Source organism: Arvicola amphibius, chromosome 6 (genome assembly GCF_903992535.2).
Source record: "Arvicola amphibius chromosome 6, mArvAmp1.2, whole genome shotgun sequence".
Lineage (NCBI taxonomy): Eukaryota > Metazoa > Chordata > Mammalia > Rodentia > Cricetidae > Arvicola > Arvicola amphibius.
The window spans coordinates 28,522,172-28,530,331 of NC_052052.2; the positions used below are offsets into that span (position 1 = coordinate 28,522,172).

Below are 8,160 nucleotides of genomic sequence, written 5' to 3' on the forward strand. Positions count from 1 at the left end.
ACAGATAACAGGCCAGGGGCCAGACAGTATTTAAATAAATACAGTTTCTGTGTAATTATTTTGGGTAAAGCTAGCCGGGTGGCGGGACACAGCCCGCCGCTCCATTCTACAATGTACACCATTCTCCAATGACCACCAAAGCTCATATCAAGTGTGTGCTTGTGTCCTTTGGCAATAGTCCCTAGATGCCTGGTAAGTGTTAGGCTCTAGAAAGACATAGAAGAAGAAAGAAAAGAAAGCAAAACAAACAACAAAAATGGTCTACTCCTCTACTATTCAGAGGGAAATAAAAAGTCCTAAGAATTGCTGCAACCAGCAGTACTGTGGCGTAGATGAAAAGTGGGCCAGCACCGGCACAGTGGGACCACTGTTCAGTCTCCAGCGGGCCAGCACTGACACAGTGGGACCACTGTTCAGTCTCCAGTGGGCCAGCACTGGCACAGTGGGACCACTATTCAATTTCCAGAGCCCATTGCAGCAGGTTGAAGGTGAGCACACTGGTTGCCGTTCCTCCCACTAAAAGATGGAACTGGTTTCCTCTCTTCTTAAGTCATGGGGCCAACCCTGTGACCGGTTTTCACCAATACCATGTAGCAGAAGTAGCACTGGGGACTGTCCAAGGCCAGGCTTTGAGAGATATGTGCTTTGACTACTCTTAGGCCAGCCACCAGGCTCTGCAGAAGCCCACATTCAAAGCACGGAGGCTAAGGCCATGTAGAAGAGCAACAAGACACCAGACCAATAATGACACCTTCTTGGACATCTTGGACAACTGGATGTCATCAGTTAACAGCAAAGGGAATAGAAAAAGTGTTCAGCCTCCCCAAATTCCTAACCCACTGAGTCAGGACAAAATAAAACAGTGGCTGTGTTCAGACACTTATTCAGAGTTACTTGAGACAGCATTAGCTAGCAAGGTACAGAGCTAGATGACAAGAGGCCACCTCACTGTGTCTTCCCACTGACACTGGTCATCTCTGTCTCCTATACAGTAGATTACAGATGACCCAGCTAACGCAGGCTCTGGAATTAGCCTCCGCCTCCATCCCTTTTTCTGCCTGCTTTTTTAAACAAACCGCACTCTCGAGTATATTGACTTGCTCAAAAGCCATGGCAAAGCTGGAGTGTAGCTCCCCTGGTAGAGCACTTGCCTCACAGGCACAGGGCCCTTAGTTCCATCTCCAGCACCCCAAAGAAGAAGGGGGAACAAAACCAAAGCTGTTTCTGTTGTCTTCAGGATAAATAGAGTAGATGCATGACCTAGCTCCTGCCTTTTTCCAGCATTCAATGTCCATCAATCTCTCCCAACAATGTGTTGCAGCCATGGGGACCTCTTTCTGCCTCTGAAACTCATCAGACATTCTCCTGCCTCAGAGTCATTGCACTTTCTGCTCCTTCTAACCAGCCCCTCAACCCCAACACAGCAACGCCCCCTATGGGGCTGGCACCTCCCTAGGAAGTCCCCTCTGCCTACGCCTTCCTCTGCACCAATACTCTAGCACATTTTCCTGCTTCCTTGCTCCAAACACTTACCATACCTAAAAATATCTAGCATATTTACTGTCTGTCTGTACTAGTTACAGGAAGGTCAGGATTGCTTGTTTTCCATTCCATCTACACCCCAGCATCTTACCCTAGTGAAAAACGCTTAGTGAGCCCTGAATGGACCACAGAGTAAATGAAGAAGGAAAGAGGAGAGGAAATAGAGTGAGAAAACCCTGGTCCTGCTCCAGAGCATCCCCTGCTTGCCTATGGGAAAGTCATCCCCCCTCATACAAGCCAGAAGTTCATCTTAACCGAGCAAAGCCTGTGTATGCTGTCCGCCCACCATTTTGCCCCTGAACCCCATAGAAATGTTGAAATGCCATAGCCCTCTCTTGTACTTCTCCTGGAAAGGTTTTAGAGATCAACCCCAGGACCTCATGGGTACTATAGAAGCACTTTACCACTGAGCTGGATCCCTGACTCTTTTAACGTTTTTGAGACAGAGTCTCATGAAGTTGCCCAGGCTGGCCATGAATGCTTCAGTCTCCTAAGAAGTAAGATCATAACTCTGTACCATCAGACTTCATTTTTGTTTTGTGGTTTTGAGAAAAGGTAGCATGCAGCCCAAGGTCTTCCATGGTTTTGTAGCCAAGGCTGGCCTTGAACTCCTGATCTTCCTGTCTCTACCTCCCAAGTAGGCTCCTCCCAGTTGTAATTTTACAATATATAAATAAAGCCCAACAGACCTTAGAATTAACAGACTGATAAGCTAAGAACACAAATTCCAAAGGGCCTGAATACAAACTTTGATTTGAGCAATGTACTGAACCTTTTTCTTTTCTTTTCTTTTCTTTCTTTTTTTTTAAGTTGTGGGGATGGAACCCAGGGCTTTTCGAATGGTAGGCAAGCGCTGTATCACTGAGCTATACCTGCAGCCTGTATTTAACCTCTTGGTGGTCCAGGAACTTCATCTGTAAAAGGATGGTATGAGGGTTAATACCATCAACTTGAATCACCAAAGATAAACCTCTGGGCCTGCCTGTGAGAAACTCTCTTGTTTAGTTCATTGAGATAGGAACTCCCACCCTAACTTTGGGGCACCATTCCTTTGGCTGGGGTCCCAGACTGGATTTAAAAAAAAAGTGCAGGGCTGGAGAGATGGCTCAGTGTTTAAGAGCATTGCCTGCTCTTCCAGAGGTCCTGAGTTCAATTCCCAGCAACCACATGGTGGCTCACAACCATCTGTAATGAAGTCTGGTGCCATCTTCTGGCCTGCAGGCATACATGAAGACAGGATATTGTATACAAAATAAATAAATAAATAAATAAATAAAAATAAAAAAGTGCAGCTTATATAGGCCAGGCTGGCCTCAACCTCCTTATGATGACCTTGAACTTCCAATCCTCCTGTGTCTACTCCCCAAATGCTGGGATTACACCTGCACTGCCACGCCCAGTTTATGCAGTGCTGGGGATTGAACTCAGGGTTTCATGTCTATGCTATGTCTACTAAGCCAGCACCCTGCCAATCAATCTCCACGCCCTCAGTTCTGCTTCGTCGTTTCTTGTTGTCTTTCCAAAGACGGTCACAGCTCTGTCTGTCCTCAGTCTTTCTGTGGCGCAATAGTCAGAAGACTAATTGGAAAGCTGGGTGTGTTAGGGCACATCTGTGACCTCAGTGCTCCAGAGCCTGAGGCAGGAAGTGCTAGAATTCAAGGCCAGCCTTGTCTCATAAAAACAGAACCAGCCAGTTGTAGTATCACACACTGGTAGGATATGTTGAAGAGGCATAAGGCAGGAGAATCATAAGTTTAAAGACAGCCTGAGCTACACACCGAGGCTGGAGAGATGGCTCAGTTGTTAAGAGTACATACTATTCTTCCAAAGGATCCACATGGTGGCTCAGAACCACCTGTAACTCCAGTTCCAGGGGTCCAACACCTTCTGGCCTCCATGGACAGCAGGCATACACATTGTGCACATACATACATGCAGGCAAAGCACTCATATAAATAAATAAATAAATCATTAAGAAGAAAGAAAGAAACCAGAAAAGTTTATAAAAATAACCAGAGATTGCTTGTCCTGAGAAAGAGAAAAAAAGAGATTTGGTGACTAGCGGATAAAAATAACCAGAGATTGCTTGCTCCTGAGAAAGAGAAAAAAAGAGATTTGGTGACTAGCGGGGAAGGGCTATGCCTTACTACAGATTCAATAGTACTGATTTTACTCAAATCTCCTCATCGATACTAATTATGAGCCGGATACGAGTCTAAGGATTTTCACAGAAAAATAAGCTTAATACTCAGAGCAAACCAACACAGTCAATTCTCACGGCCTTCGTTAGTTACCTGCCGTGATAAGAGACCTGACAAAGGCAACTTAAGGGGGAAGATGCTTCTCTTGTCACAGTCTGAGAGTCCAGTCCCTCGTGGCTGGAAACCACAGCAGCAGGAGCGTGAAGTAGCTGATCATATGACCACATTGAATCCACAATCAGGAACAGCAAGTGACAGTGACTTTGTGGCTACTCATTGATGAGGCTCTCTGGCTAGCCAGGGAGCCCCAGGATCCTCCTGTCTCCACCCCCTAGAGCTGTGAGTTGGGATTGGGATGATGTGACACCACACACAGCTTTGACCAGAGTCTGAAAGACAATCTTAAGTCCTCCAATTATGCAGCCGGCGCTTTACCGACTGACCGTCCCGTCAGCCTCTCGGCCGCATGTACCCGAGGCTGGCCTCAAACAGTTTGTAACTGAGGCTGTGGCCTTGGATTTGGTCCTCTGAACCCACCTCCTGAGTGTTAGGATTATTGGCAGCCATCTCTGCTTGTGGCTTACGCAACACTAGGAATAAAACCCAGGGCCTTGTGAATGCTAAGCAAGCACTCTACCAACTGAGATATATCTCCAGCCAACCTCAATTCTTGCTTTCCCCCTACCACACCCTGTACTGTGGCCATACTGAGCCTGAGCAAGTTGGGTTCCCGCTCTCTGATAGGTCTCCTCCTGAGCTCTACTCTCTGTTGGAACATCTTCCCTCCCTGCTGTCCCAATTTGAGTCCCTTTCCACCTCCTCTACAAAGCCTTGCACGCAGCAGACGTGGCAGACCTGTGAGTGCCCCTGGAAGACCCCTCACTAACCTCTGCTTGTGTCTGGGATGGTTTCTTTGTGTTGTAACTGCTTCTTTAACAGACTGTGGGCCTCTTGAGTGCAAGGCTTCCGTTTTAGTCACTGTGAATCCTATCACACTATCCATGGAATGCATCATTAGATATCGGTCAGCTTCATTCGTTCACAAAAGACTCACGGAGCATTCTTATAGAAAGAACATGGAAGGTGCCCTGCCTGTGTGACTGATAGACACCATCCCTGCCCCTTGGGTTGCCTAGGTTGCTTCGGCTTTGTTCACTTAAGACAAGGTCTTGCTGTGTAGCCCTAGCTGGCCTGGTACTTGCTATGTCGCCCAAGGTGGCCTCAGACTCGCCCAAAAACACATGCTGCCACCGCCCAGTGCAGGGACTACAGGCAAGAATCATCATGCCGGGAATAGGATGGTTGGGATATAGGAAGGGTGGATATGGGAACAAGGAATTATATATCTTAGTTAAGGGAGCCATTCTAGGGTTGGCAGAGACTTGACTCTAAAGGGGTTCCCAGGTGTCCAGGAAGACGCCCCCAGCTTGGTCCTTGGGCAGCTGAGGAGAGGGGGCCAGAAATGTCCAGATCCTATTGCCATACTCATGAATATCTTGCATATCACCATAGAACCTTCACCTGGCATTGGATGGAGAAAATGACAGAGCCCCACATAGGAGCACCGGACTGAGCTCCCAAGGTCCTGATGAGGAGCAAAAGGAGGGAGATCATGAACAAGGAAGTCAGGACCGTGAGGAATGCGTTTACCCATTGAGACGGTGGGACAGACCTAACGGGAGACCACCAAGTCCAGTTGGAATGGGACTGATGGAACAGGGGACCAAACCGGACTCTCTGAATGTGGCTGACGGTGGAGGAGGACTGAGAAACCAAGGACAACGGCAATGAGCATGAACTCTACAGCATGGACGGGCTCACTGTGCGCCTTGTCAGTTTGGTTGCTCACCTTCCTGGACTTAGGGGGAGCTGGGAGAACCTTGGACTTAACATAGTGAAGGGAACCCTGATGGCTCTTTGTCTTGGAGAGGGGTGGAGTGGAGGTATGGGTGGAAGGGAGGGGAGGGAAGGGGGAGGAGGAGGGGAGGAGATGGAAATTTTTAATAAAAAAAAATGAGAAAAAAAACAAAAAAAGAAAAAAAAAACAAAAACAAAAAAAATGAATCATCATGCCAAGGTAATTACTGCCCTTTTGGAACCTTTAGGTCTCCTGGGACAGATAAAGCACTTGAATGAATGAATGAATGAATGAATGAATGAATGAACAAACCAACTAACTACAGGAGTGTCTCCTCCCACCTGGATAAAACAGCCCTGAACAAGAAAAGTGAAAAGGCTGGTGTTTCTGTAGTTAGGAAATGAGGACATGCCCCCACTTTCCTGCCCTTTTTACAGAGACCTTGAAAGAGAACAAGGAGTTGAGCAGACACTTGGAGTCTGATCTCCAAGTCTGAATTCTAGATCCATTACTCATTCGCCATGTGGTCTTAGGTAAACCCTCAGGGGATGAGAGTAATATAGCATGGTTATGATCTAATGTGATGATTTTTTTTCGGTTTGGTTAGTTTGGTATTTGAGGCAAGGTCTCTGTGTAGCCCAGGCTGGCTTTGAACTCAGCCTCCTGAGTGTTGAGATGGTAGAGGTGCAGAAGCCCAAGATAAAGCGCTTCAATGATTGAGTGCTCAGGCTCAGCTGGAGCTGAGGGACTATAGACAATTACCACCTGTTGGGGAAGGTGTGTCACTTTCTTTAGTGGTGTGCCACAGACAATTTGTCTCTTTGACACTAAATAACCCCCACTCCCACTCCACAAATTAGCTCAAATTAAACTCAGTGGCTACACACTTGAAGTAGAAAGGAGATACATTGAGGGTACCAGTGAGAGAGAGGGAGATGAGGGAGGGGAATGGGAATGTGAAAATTACTACAATTCATTGTATGAATGTACAAAATTATCAAATAATTTTTTTAATGGGGAGGATACACTGGGAAGGCAAAGGCAGGAGGGTCTCTGGGAGTTCAAGGCCAGTCTAGTCTACGTAGTGTGTTCCAGGCCAGGCAAGACTACGTAATGAGACCTGTCTCAAAAAAAAAAAAAAAAAAACAAAAGAAAGAAAGGGAAAAGAAGGAAAAAAAAAAAGAAACAAAAAAAGAAAAAAAAGAGATTTAAAAAAATATGGAAGAGGAACAGTGTTTTTTGCAGGTCCCAAGGCAGGAACACAGCATAAGAGTCAGGCCCTAGCTAAGGCCCAGTGTTTAGACCTTCACCCAGAAGTTGGTCTCCCTGCTCCCTCACACCTTCTGGCCTCCAGCCCCCTAGAGCCCCTACCTCCACTGCTCAGTTCAGTTCACAGGCCACCTGAGTTCTGTCAAGGTCAGGGTTTGTCTTCTATATCTTTACAAGCCTGCAGCCAGTTAGGGAGGGAGTGGCTGAAAGAGGGACAAAGAAGGAGAAAGGAGAAAACGTAGCTGTTTATCCAGGCCCCACTATTTGCCAGTCACCCAGCCTGTCCTTGATTCAGCTAGTTCCTTATCATCTTTCAAAGCAAACAAACAAAACGAAAACCCTGCGAGGAAGCTGAGGCCCAGGAAGTAAACAGAAGAGGTGGGGTAGGAATCCAGGCCTCTCTGGTTCTCCAGCATAATTTCCCACCATGCCTGCCTACCAGTTTGAAGATGTGTGGGGATAAATTTCAATTTTCCTGTTCACAGGAGGAGAAATGGGATGTTCCTCTCTCCAGACAAGTGAAGTGCACGCTCAACTAATGAGTAAACAAATGATCAGTAGTAAATGAACGCCGATTTGAGTGAGTGAAATCCCTCTGGTACCTTGTACCAGGAAGGAGGAAACGGTCCAGGGGAGCGCCTTGCTGGAAGTGGTGAGACTGTCTTCCCCATCAAGCCCTCCGGGCAGGGGCAGAGGTTGGGGTAGAATCCCTGTTCAGGTGGAGATAGAGACAATACTTGCGTGTGTGGCTGCAGGTGGAGCTAAGCAGTAGAACACTTATTTGGCATGATATAGTACACACACACACACACACACACACACACACACCACACCAGCATGCCTCCCGCCAAAAATAAAAATAAACCCTGGGAGTCCGAGGATGCTGCTACAGAGAAAGTAAAAGTGATCGACAGGGTTTGAAAAGTCAGTGAGGGAGCAGGATTGAACTCCCTGGTCACTTCCCCAACCATTTCCAAAGCGTTCCAAAGTGCTGTCAACTTTGAAAACGAAAAGTTTCACAGTGCTAGGCGGCCACTCTAGGTTCTTCCGGAAGGTAGATTCTGGAAGCAGCACCTTTCCTTCCCCTCGTCTGTTGGCAACCAGCTTTAATGCGCTGCGTGGAATTCCTGCCATTCGCCTCCAGTTTCAGTACTTGGCCTCCCAGCGCAAGCCCCAACCCCTGCACCTTACCTAGGGAAGCCGAGGCACAGCCGTCCCACCCTGCAGTCCGATCTTGTTCTTCAAGCAACAAACGGAGCAGCCTGCTGGCCCGAGCTGCAGCCTACCAGG

The 8,160-nt window shown here is 47.4% G+C and overlaps 1 protein-coding gene across 1 annotated transcript in view; it reads right to left on the minus strand.

Moving 5' to 3' along the window:
* Positions 1 to 8,160, minus strand: part of Rhbdl2 (rhomboid like 2) — a 42,453-nt gene extending 34,293 nt beyond the window's left edge. The window contains exon 1 of the mRNA XM_038335383.1: positions 8,062 to 8,160. The gene's annotated coding sequence lies outside the window, so the exon portion shown is untranslated. The remainder of the gene's footprint in view (positions 1 to 8,061) is intronic.